General features: G+C 33.9%; 1 long non-coding RNA gene across 2 annotated transcripts; it reads left to right on the top strand.

The window, feature by feature from the left end:
- The first annotated feature begins 3,860 nt into the window (after positions 1-3,860).
- On the top strand, positions 3,861-8,949 carry LOC139876300 (uncharacterized). Of its 2 annotated transcripts, none has more exons than XR_011768008.1 (3): positions 3,861-3,964; positions 4,513-4,643; positions 6,794-8,949. It is a non-coding gene; the product is annotated as an uncharacterized lncRNA (long non-coding RNA). The 2 variants fall into 2 exon arrangements; XR_011768009.1 differs by having other exon boundaries at positions 4,908-8,949.
- The last annotated feature ends 3,198 nt before the right edge of the window (positions 8,950-12,147 follow it).

Genomic DNA, 12,147 nt, shown 5'->3' with positions numbered 1-12,147 from the left:
CGGATAGTGCATTAACAGACTCTACATTGTTGCTAGTAAGGTATGAATACCTAACATGTTTAGCTCTACTTCTAGACCATTTGTGGAACCCAACATCACTTAAAATTTTGTAAGACGCTTTCAATCTTCTTCGAAATACATTAAGATGATCCTCAAAATCCGACGCACGATAAGCTTTGACCATTTTCCAATAATGCCATTCAAAATATTTGAATTTGTTGGATTTACTTTTAATGCTTGCAAACAAATGACGAGCGCAGAAACATTGAAACGCTTCGGGGAACACGGTTGAAACACCATGTGCTATTGGCAAACCTCGACCAGAAATAAAAGTAAGCTCTGACATATGATCACCCATTCCACAAGTCATTAAATGGTCTCGTAGGTTTCCCAAAAACAATCCAAAGACTCGTTTGTCTCGCCGCCAGCAATTCCATAAGCCAATGGCAAAATTCCATTATTGCTATCCATCACAACAGCAACTAAATTTGTACCTAAATATCCTGCCTTCAAATGCGCTCCATCGACGATGATTATCGGGCAACAATGTTGAACAAATGATCGAACCTACAGGAATGAACAATGTTAAAACAAATATTTTTAATAGATACGCAAGGACGCAAATAAATGGTAATAGTGAAACTTACAACTACGCCAAGGGAATAATAACACATCAGAAATCTATTTTCTTTGTCTGTGATCAAATTCGTTATGCTTCTGGGGTTGTGAATCTTAATGTTATATAGGTAAATAGGAAGCATTTGGTACGACTCTTCACTACTCCCACGAAGCATCTGTAATGTATGACATTTGACCCTCCATGCTTGATTGTAAGATATGCTGACACCGAATCGGTTGCCTATATCTGCACGTATATCTTTTGCTTTATATTCCCGGTTTGCAGATTTGAATGAATCCACAAGCATACTACCCAACACCTTTTTGGTTGCATGTTTATTGTTTCCCATAATTAGTGTGTGTGAGCATGTGTGTACGTCATGCAGTTTCTTTACCATAAAGTTTTCAGTGAATCGTATTCTGTAAGCACTACATTTCCACTCACAGTTTGGCAACACACATTTAGCAGTGTACCGAGATTTGTCTGATTTTACATGCTTTATTTGGAAGTTTTCTTCAAGACATTTTGTAAATAGGGTGTTTATAAACTCTTCTTTGTTCAAGAAAGTTTGACGAACTTTTATTAAATCTGACACCCTATACGTGGTTGGTATTTCAGTCGTATGTTCGCGCTCTTCCTCATGCTGACTCAAAAGAGTTGGCTTATTCCAGAACGGATCTTGCTTTTCTTCTTCATATTGGAATTCTGCGTCTCCGTCTTTTCCTCCATATGAATCACTATCTTCGACAAGAGGTACCTCAAACGGGTGGTTTAATTCTTTAACTTTACATACATTTTCAAGACCATAGTTATGCAAATCAAACTCTTCTGTGTTTGGAAGTGGCAATTCAGGTTCTTCCACTTCGAAATTGTTACTTGCGAGGTTTTCTTCGGTATCATGTTGTAGTAACAATTGTTGTGGTTGGTGTTTTGGTGGTTTTGGTTTTTTTGGTGTTTTGGTGGTTTCTTGGTTTTGTTGTAGTAGTGGCTGGTTTGTCGAGTTTTTTGTTCCTGGATTTCGCTGTGGCTGATGCTTACTCTATCGACAATATAAATATCAATAGGAGCATTTACAATTGCATATTGTAAAAACTCTTGAAAGTCTTCATCATCATCAGTCATATCAAAAACATGATTATTAAAAACGTATCTCATTGAAACAGCTGCATTTGGTGGGAATTCAATCTTTTTAAGAACATTTTTTAACAATATTCTCCGATTCATTGGTTTTACGGGCGCAATTGGGAGTCTTAACCGAATTCTAAAACAATCTCGTGGCATATATATGGGTATGTTGTTAATGTACTCAAAATTAGGGGTGTTCATTTTCGGATATCCGAAATTCGGATATCCGAATTTTCGGATAGTGAAAAACCCCATCCGAAATCCGAATCCGAAATTTCGGATATCCGATTTTCGGATATCCGAAATTTCGGATTCGGATATCGGATTATCCGAATATCCGATATTTTTGAAGAAATTCGAATATTTTCGGATAATTTTCCGGATATTCGGATAATTTTCGGATATTTCGGATATTTTTCGGATATTTCGGATATTTTTCGGATTTTTTCGGATTTTTTAGAAATTTTCGGATATTCGGATATCCGAATATCCGAAAATTTTAAAAACTACATCCGATATCCGAATCCGAAAAATCGGATATCCGATTTTTCGGATATTTTCGGATTCGGATTTCGGATAATTCGGATTCGGATTTCGGATTCGGATATTTTGAACACCCCTACTCAAAATAACCCCCACAACATATATTAACAACAAATTTATCATCATTAACACAATTCATCATAATGACAAAAATTAGTGAAAAATGGTTAAAATAGTACCTTAACGTGGGTATAAGCTCTGCATTGAAAACTTTTGAAATTGTTATGAGACTGTGATTGCAAAGTCTCAGGGTCAATCTAAATATAGGGACAAAATATTATCCGTAAAAATCTAGGATATCTGACGAAATCTTATCCATAAAATCGTATTTCTGATCAGATAAGGTCGCAAGCACGCAAGACGCAAGGACGCAAGCTTGCGCCTTGCGAGGGCAAGACGCAAGTCTCCTTGCGTCTTGCGAGGGCAACCTGCAGGGGCGGAGGGAGGGGGGGTCAAGTGGGGTCAGCCGCCCCCGACGATTTCGAAATTTTAGTGTAAATTTTTTCGTTTTTTCGATTTTGCCCCAGGTGGAATTTTTTTTTTGCCCCAAACCCTTCATATTTTGCCCCCAAACTTTCATATTTTGCCCTAAAACCTTCGTATTTTGCTTAAAAGCCTCTAAATTTTGCTCAAAAAACTATATATTTTGCCCCAAAACCTCTATATTTTGTCAAAAAAAAAAAATCCTTACGTTTAAAAAAAAATTTGTGCCCCCGGTGAAAAAATTTTCTGGATCCACCACTGGCAACCTGGCAATTTTTTTTTTTTGGGCTCCAGCGCAAGAAATTGTTTGGGAATGGGCATTTTGGCTATAAAAGGAAAAATGAGTGTGTACAGTCCAAGACTGTATATGTTTTTATGATTTATGATTTTACGTCAAAAAAAAAAAAAAAATGTAAGCCATTAGATTAGATTTATTAAATTGTGAGGTGGAAGGGTATATGCGTTATTTTACCATATATACATTTATAGGTTTACACAAACTTAATATTTTAATTTCACTTCTTGCATACAAAACTGCCGTTTGAATAAACATTATTCCATTATATCTTATGACTTGTCTCTAAAAGTACACAATCCATCCTTAATTTCATAACGATTCTTTATTAATATTATGTGTATTCGAATTTACAGAAGAAGAATCGCAACTAATTGATGCGTCGAGTTCATGTTGGTTAGTTCCTTTCCCTCAAAATTGATTTTTTTAGTCGTATAGACATTATTTGTGGTAATTCATTTTGTCTGTATAATTTATTATAATCTAGTCCGTCTAGTTCATGTTTTTTTTTTTTTTTTATGTTTCTATATACAATTACAATACATTATATTATATTATCTCTTAAGAAATTAATTGCATAAGGCTTGACATTTATTCAACCCCCTCTCTCCATGCTCAAAACAGGAACAGAATATGAGGCACCATGTAAATAACATCAGAAAAAGAATGGGCTTGGAAGCCCATTAATCTGTCCACCTTAAAGGCAGGCCCAACCCGATCCGAAATTAAACATCTCGGCCCAAAATTGGCATCAGCTAACAATTTACCCAATCTTTGGATACCCTTCAACCCTAGCAGACTCTGACCTTGATTACCTACTACCTTATCTTCAACCCCATCACAACAAGCACATCCACAATTTAGGGTTTTACTTTACTGAGCTATCTTTCATCTTCTAGGTAAACTCAATCGTTAAATTGTTCTCAATTAATCATCTGATCTGTGTTCTATCTCGATATTTGTTGATATATGTAGTTTGATTTTGTTAGTTTGATTTTGTTCGGTTGTGATTATTTCGTTTATTATGAATAGGTACGGGTTTATATTTATATTTTGTTTATATAACTTTCATCATATGTTGTATGGCTCAAGTTGTTAAACTTTGATTATAGCAATGGATGTTTTTCTATTTTTAAGAACTGTATTAAGAGTTACGTGTTCTTTTAACAAGATTATTTTTTTTGTGAATAATCAAGTTTTATATCAAAAATACTTGCACAGATTATTCTATGCTGTTTTATATTTTGCGCAGTTAATAGTTTATTGTTCCATGTTCTTGGCCGGTACTCAATAATCATTTATTTAATTTTTGAAACTAATTTTATAAACAAAACAAGACACGAGCCCTAATTTTTGATCATGTAAATTTAATCTATGTTATTAAAACAAATGATTTATAGTTATGAAAGTTACATTATGTTATAGATCCAATCCTTTTTATTTGCAGTTGACTAAATATATTTGAGTAAAGATGAGGTATATTAAGATCCATAAAGCAAATCTTCAATGGCGTCTCATTCAACATCATCCAATCACAAGATTTGTCATTATGACGTGTTCGTGAGCTTTAAAAAACAGGTAAATATAAGATGATTAGTTCATTGACCCGTGAATTCATGGGTTTGACAAAGAATCTACATTATAATATTCGTGTCATTGACCCGTTAATTAATATATATTACTCCTTTTTTAGTTAAATTAATTGAATTTAAATATTCATAATATATATATATATATAATTTATAATAAAATGTTTATAATATTAATGTCATGGAGTAGTAAAAATACATTTAAAGATATTGAGAAATTTTTTTGAATAAAATATATAAATAAATTGTGTAGCCTCAAGATGTTGAGCATTGTGAAGGCTTGTCCAATACATGGTTGCAAAACTCGGATGACTCGGCCGAGTTATCGGCGATAACTCGGAAAAATTGTCCAAACGAGAAATCGGTGTCTAACTCGATCAATTACTCGGTCAACGCCGGTTAACGGCGTCGGAAAACTCAGATCTTGCCTGAAACGTGAAAAGATGAGGAAGGCAACCAGAAGGCGACTAATATGAATTTCTTAATGTTTTAAGTTGATATGAAAGAAAGCGTGTGTTTTAAAATCCGAGTTATTTGACTTTGTATGTGTTTTCTGTTACGTAAATAAATATTCTTTGCATCTTCTCAGCCTCTGTTTTAACTTACCCGGTCAAAAAAAGTAGATGAAGTTGCACTGAAGAGATGAAGAAGTAAAAAACGTGCAGAGGAGAGGAGCGGATGAAAAAGATAATAGCGGCTGAGTTTGTTTCTTTAGGGTTCGTTCCTTTTTTGATGCTATTCAAATTACATAATACCCCCCTCAAAGTTTAGTTGTCATATATTTAACTCCCTAAGTTTAATTTTCCTTTCAACCTCATTACTAAATAGATACAATTTAACCCCTCAAGTTAAAACTAATATTTATATCTAATTAAACTTCATATCTTTAACATATATACTTATTTGTAGCTAATATATTATAAAGCCAACAAAAGTCAACATCCGATTTCTCACCCGAGTTCTCCCCGAGTTGCCGAGAACTCCTCAAAAACCTCTTGCCGAGTTCTCCCCGAGTTGCGAGTTTTACAACCTTGGTCCAATATATATTTCCAATGTATTGTCAGTATTCATTATATATAAATATAAATTAAATTAAAGATTACATAATCAAATTGGAATGTTACAACCCTTATAGCAAATATTACAACTTATAGAAGCATATGATGACCTCACTAAAAACTCCCATATATTAGATAATATTAATATGAATATTAATTCTTATTTTGCGTATGTATTTATTTATGTTGCATATTTATTATTTTTTTCTTGTACATTTTTTATTATTTATTTATATGTTGCAATTTGATATTAGTGTAGTTAATTATATCACTTAATTGATAGATAAGCTAAGTTTCATTAGTGCATTGATGGGGGTATCAACACTCAATCTATAGGCTACATGTTTGAAAATAAATAACTTTTAATATCTCAACATTATTCGAAGACATTTGATTGTCATGCTTGCTTAAGCTAATGTTAGCCTTTAATTTAATACGGAGTATATATCATCGTATATATTGATATTGTTGCCAACTTTTTATGAAGGACAATAACCCTTCATTTACTTAATTAAATAAAGATTATTGTGTTTTATTGTTTTTTATAAATATTCCGATAGCATTTCATTTATTTTTTTGTCTTGAAATATGGACATAGCGATAATGGGTGTCCTTTACTCTGATAACTATTGTCTTTTGAGTTTTGATTACCAATTATTATATGTAGTAGTTAAATTTAAATTATTAGTTAGTGTACATGGGGTTAAATGATGAGTTTATAATGGGTAATTGTTTATGCTTCTAGTCATCTTACAAATTTGTTAAAGTTAAATAAAGAGAAATTTACTGACAGAGACGATGTCAGACCCGATTTTCGTTTCTAGACATACGGATCGCCGGAATTCGTAATTCATCCGGTGGTATCCACTCATCGAACAACACATGTGACTACCGCTGGTCCCACAAGTCGCTCAATACCTACAACTGGACATTTGGTGGGGATAATGGTGTTCGGCTGTACCGCCGGAATGGTTTAAATCGACCGGCGGTTGCATTTTGAATTCTTAATTTCTGTGCTAGTTTTGATTTACCCTGTATGTTTCTCCTTTTCTTCTTATTTTTTACCGTATCCTTTTTACAGTGACTGGTTTCCGGCGGTTGTAGGCTACGGAGTGTCCGGAAATTGTTATAGGGTACTGACGGGGGTAAAGGTATATGCTCTCTAATCTCTTAGTTTTTGTTTCATATTGAAATTTCAGTGTTTTTTAATTTGTGTGATTAATAGCAGCTACAAATTTGTGTGTATTTGATATGTATTTGATTAAGAGTTACAGCTGCATTAAGTTTATCACCCGCATACATTTAGGAATTTCAAGAAGTGTTTTAGCAAGGAAAAGAATAGATACTCCATACTCTCATAATCTCTTACTTTTTGGTTCTTAATTGAAATGTTAGTGATGAATTTGATTGTTACTTTAAAAAATATTTTACTGAATACTAGTCTGAATAGCATGCTCTTTGGCACACAGAGAATGAAGAAAGAAGTTCTTTTTAATTCAATTAGAAATTTTTCTTTTTATTGGTTAAAAAGTAAAAGTAATTGTAATTTGCGTTGGGATTGTTGGTAATTGATGCCTGTGTAATTGTTTGATGGATCCTCTCTAATGCCTTATTAGAGGGGAGTCCTTGTTTAATAGAATTTCAGCTGTTCAAAAAAAAAAAAAAAAAACTAGTTTGAAAATGCATCTATGGTTGCAAATTTTGTTTTTGTCATGGTTTGCTTATTTGTGTCATGGAAACTAACATTTTGCAAAAGTAATTATAAATTGTCAGTTTTTCAAGCAAGAAAAAGTTAAAAAAAAGATAAAAAGTGATGAATTTTCAAAGCATCATTATTTGTTCAGGAAAACATTGTTCTAAATTTGTTGATAATTGGAGAGGTTGGTCGATGGCTCAAAATGGGTTGAGTTGTTGCGTTGACCCACATCATCTTAGTTTAATTTATTGATAACCACCATCCTTTTTAGTTAAATCTTATCTTATTAATTAAGTCAGTTTGACCCATAAGAGATAAAACGTAACCCAAGTCGACCCAGTCCTATACAAACCGGTGCAACCTTTAGTTTTTTTTTTTTTTTTTTCTTGTATCTTATCAAAATGGATTAAAGAACACTATAGTCTGCCACAATGACCAATTTGGAAGTTTAACATTGTTTATTTGTGTGTATTAAATGTCAAACATGGTTGAGAACTGCAATTTGACCTCGAACTCAACTTTATATATTTGTCCTTGTGTTTGATTTGGAAGTTCCAAAGCTCTTTATAATTGACAACGCTAAACTGGTGACTCACTTCAACACAAAATATACCAAAGTTTGTAACCTTGTGGTTAGTTTATCTTTTTTTTTTTTTTTTTTTTTAATTTACTTGTTTTGTATATTAAATATGTTTTCTGCATATTGTTTATTGTATAATATTTCATATATGAATTAGCACTATATTTTTTTCAGTGAACATGTCATTAGACTATTCAATCACATGTGATTGAATGATACAATCACATGTGATTACAAACAATCATTACCACATGTGATTTTGAAAAGCTGATCTTTATTTTTTTGATTTGTTTTCTCAGCAATATTGCTTTGGTGAGCATCTTAAATCGCAAAATTATTCAATAGCGAAGAAGATTGGAAACATTCATCCACGTAGAATCAAGATGCCATGGATAACGAGAGATAATGTTGTTGATTGTGGAGTTTTTGCCATGTACCACATGGACAGATTCAAAGTCACACCCAAGACGGATTGGACGAAGGAATTGGCTCCGGAATCGTTGGTTCAAAATAATCAGCTCAGGAAGTTGAGAGTTCGGTATGCAGCAAAAATTTTAACACATCCTCTAAATTCGCATGCCAATCAGATGATTATAAATGCAAATAAGTTCAACATGTTTCATCAAAAGAAGACTATAGGAACGTTGTTGCGAATGCAAAAAACTCAAGAGTTGAGCAGGTTGCGAAATCAAAGGAGTCCTTGCCAAAAATCAAGTGAAGTGTTATGTTAGAAAAAAAAAACAGATTTTATTTTGAGTTAAAGCCATAAATAGGTCATATACTTTCATTTTTGTTCCATTGTAGGCTATATATTTAAAAAAAATACTAATGTAGGTTATATACTCTTAAAAGTTGTATCGATGTACACAAATTTTACAAGTTACCTGCTGAACCGGTAAAGTTAATTATTGATCATGTTTTTTTGCATTTTATATGGATAAAAATTTGCCATATACTTTCAGTTTTGTTCCGATGTAGACTATATACTTTTAGTTTTGTGCTGATGTAAGATATATAAGTTCTGTTCTGATGTATCACCAACGTCATTCTCCACATAGGATGCTACGTCATCGTTTAGTTGTTTATCCGGTTAATAAGTTATGTTCGTTCATATTAATACACTTTATGAAAGTATATAGTCTACATTAGTATTTTTCGAGTTATATAGCCTATATTGGGATAAAAATAAAAGTATATGACCTATTTATTGCCTTTAACCCTTTTATTTTTGTTGAACATTTTATGTGTTAACAAATATGTTATTTGGTACACGATATTTTTTAGCATATCTATGTTTTTGTTGAATGGTTTATCACATTGTATCTACTTTATCGTAGATGTTTGATTAATCACTAGTATCTACTAGGTTTATGGTTGGCAATCACTTGTATTTTTAATCATTTATTTATTATCTACCAATCACTTGTGATTTAGCATTGGCAATCACTTGTGATTCTATATTGGCAATCACCAATCACTTGTGATTTAGCATTGGCAATCACTTGTGATTCTGCATTGGCAATAACTTGTGATTCTGCATTGGCAATCACCAATCACTTGTGATTCTTTTTTTTTTTTTTTTTTTTTTTTTTTGCAAAAATAACGATAACTTCATAAATAACGAAAACGTTTTCAAAAAGAAAAACGTCTTCAACCGAATGATACAAGAAGCGAAATCGATGAAGCTCGGACCTAGATGTGGCGATAACAATCCAACATCTACAACGAGCCTCAACTAAACTATATCAAAAACTACCGTACAAAATTGTAACCAACGGTCTAAGAAACTAACAAACAAACACCTAAATTGACACAGCCAAAAAACGCGAAAAATCATAACAAAAACACACACCAATTAAGGATTCACCTTAATCATCTTACCATTCACAATCTTGCGACGAAAATCTTTACCGGAGCGATTTTTAATGTCGAACGAAGGAGCCTTTGAAGATCCTTTGGTAATCAAAGTACCCGAAAACGATGGGTAGTTAACATCATTATTAACCAAAAATAAATGTTGAATCGCGTCACCATAATCCAAATCTATCTCAAAATCCTTGAGTTTGAAAGAATCCGAATCGAATTTCCCGGATGCTTTCGATCCTGACTTCCTCTTAATGTCAGTAAGTTGAGCTCTAGAAACATGTTTATTTAAAACATACCACGGCCTACAAAAACCTACGCACGAAGTTTCCCCACAATCACAATATGATCTTCCACTTCGTCCAATCAAGATAGGTGCGGCCCTATCTTCTGTCTTCTCGGCGTTATGCTCACCAGACGACACATTTTCCTTATCTTTCTTCTTCTTACTCAACTTCGTCCAATCACTTGTGATTCTGTATTGGCAATCACTTGTGTTTTTAATCACTTATCTATTATCTGCCAATCACTTGTGATTCTGCATTGGCAATCACCAATCACCAATCACTTGTGATTCTGGATTGTTAATCACTTGTGATTTTGTATTGACAATCACTTGTGTTTTTAATCACTTATTTATTATGTAAGACCCAAATATTTATTGTACATAATGTATTTAAGGTGTACTATGTGTGTATGGAGTGTGCACAACATGTAGGTGTTGCTTGCTCGACCGTCGAAGGAAAACTGGACGTTGTTTGAGGTACAAGGTGTGTACGTACCTTTTCAACCCCAAATAAAGTTTGTGTTGATGTTTCAAAGCCTTACCATTGGAAAGAAAATCTTATTACGTTTCCAACGATATTTGATTCATCGAAAACGGAGCTACGGTCAAAAGTTATGGCCAAAACAAGTTTCTGAAATCTGACCTGCAGAGTGGAGCGGCGCTCCACAATGTGGCGCGGCGCGCCGAATGGGTCAGAAGCAATTTTCAGCCTTTTTAAAGGCTTTAAATGAAGGGTACTTTGGTCTTTTCACTTGGGGACGGTTTGGGGTCATCAAAACTGATCCTTTGATCAGTTTGGATCACATTCTCACCCACCACAAACACTCTCTTCAAACCCTAGTGAGAGAAACCCACTTTTAGTGAGAGAGAGCTTGATTTGGAGAAGAAGGAGTTGGATTCTCACCAAAGCTCGGGTATCAAAGTTGTTCCACTCGTCAACGGCATCATTTTGGCGGTATTGGTAAGTTCTAACTCCGAATTTCATCTTAGTGAATTGATATTCAAGTTAGGGTTTTGAGTTAATTGGTTGTAAAACCCTTTTAGGTGATGAAGTGACTTTAGTGATGCTAGTAATCGGGTTTATTGTTATTGTTGGTGGATTTCGGTTTGGTGAACAAATTGGTTATGTTTAGAACTTGAAATTGGGTTTAATCACTAGGTTTAGTGATTGTGGAAGTATTGAAACCTATTTAGGGTTATTTGGTTGACTAACTTTGACTTTGGGTCAAACTAGGGTTTAAGTGTCATTTTGGGCAAGATAGGTGTTTAACACCTATGATCGGGTTTAATTGGCGTATTAAGACCATTCTCACTTGTGTTAGTGATTATTGGTTAATTTTGGGTGCGTTTTGTACTTGGAAGTGCATTTGGGTCAAATTTGCACTAAGTGTCAATTTGGGTTGATTTGTGAATCCATTCTAAGTGTATTGTTGTAATTATGATAATGGAATAGGTATTTTCCATTGGCGAGTTGCAGATTATTTGGAAGCTTTCATCAAGACTTCAAGGTGAGTGTTAATATCCTATATGCATATGTATGTGTAGGATGGGTGCGGGTCGGGTGAAGTTATTCTCGGCTATAGAGCTCACTTCACATATAGGTGGATTTGATGGACTTGTGCATAGGTCCAATTGGCACGGTTGTGCGTTTTGGTTGACTACCTTTGGCAAAGTACACATTTTGGGTGTACGTTATCACACGTGGTTGTGAGTGGAATAATTATGCGTGTATGTATGTAATGTATTTAATTGTGTTGTACGAATGTGGTATTGTCGCGTTGTTTAAGACACCACGTTCTATGAAACGAGTAGTATTGTCGCGGTGTTTAAGACACTACTCATTGTGGAATTGACGAGTAGTATTGTCGCGGTGTTTAAGACACTACTCATTGTGTAATTGACTTGTGGTATTGTCGCGGTGTTTAAGACACCACAATGTCATGGGAGTGGAAGTGTCGCGGTGTTCAAGACACCACTCATTGTATTGAATGAAGTGTGGATTCGTCGCGG

This window comes from Rutidosis leptorrhynchoides, chromosome 11 (genome assembly GCF_046630445.1).
Source record: "Rutidosis leptorrhynchoides isolate AG116_Rl617_1_P2 chromosome 11, CSIRO_AGI_Rlap_v1, whole genome shotgun sequence".
In the NCBI taxonomy this organism is placed as follows: Eukaryota; Viridiplantae; Streptophyta; class Magnoliopsida; order Asterales; family Asteraceae; genus Rutidosis; species Rutidosis leptorrhynchoides.
Note: the sequence above shows the minus strand (reverse complement) of the source record. Positions and strands in the feature narration are given on the sequence as shown.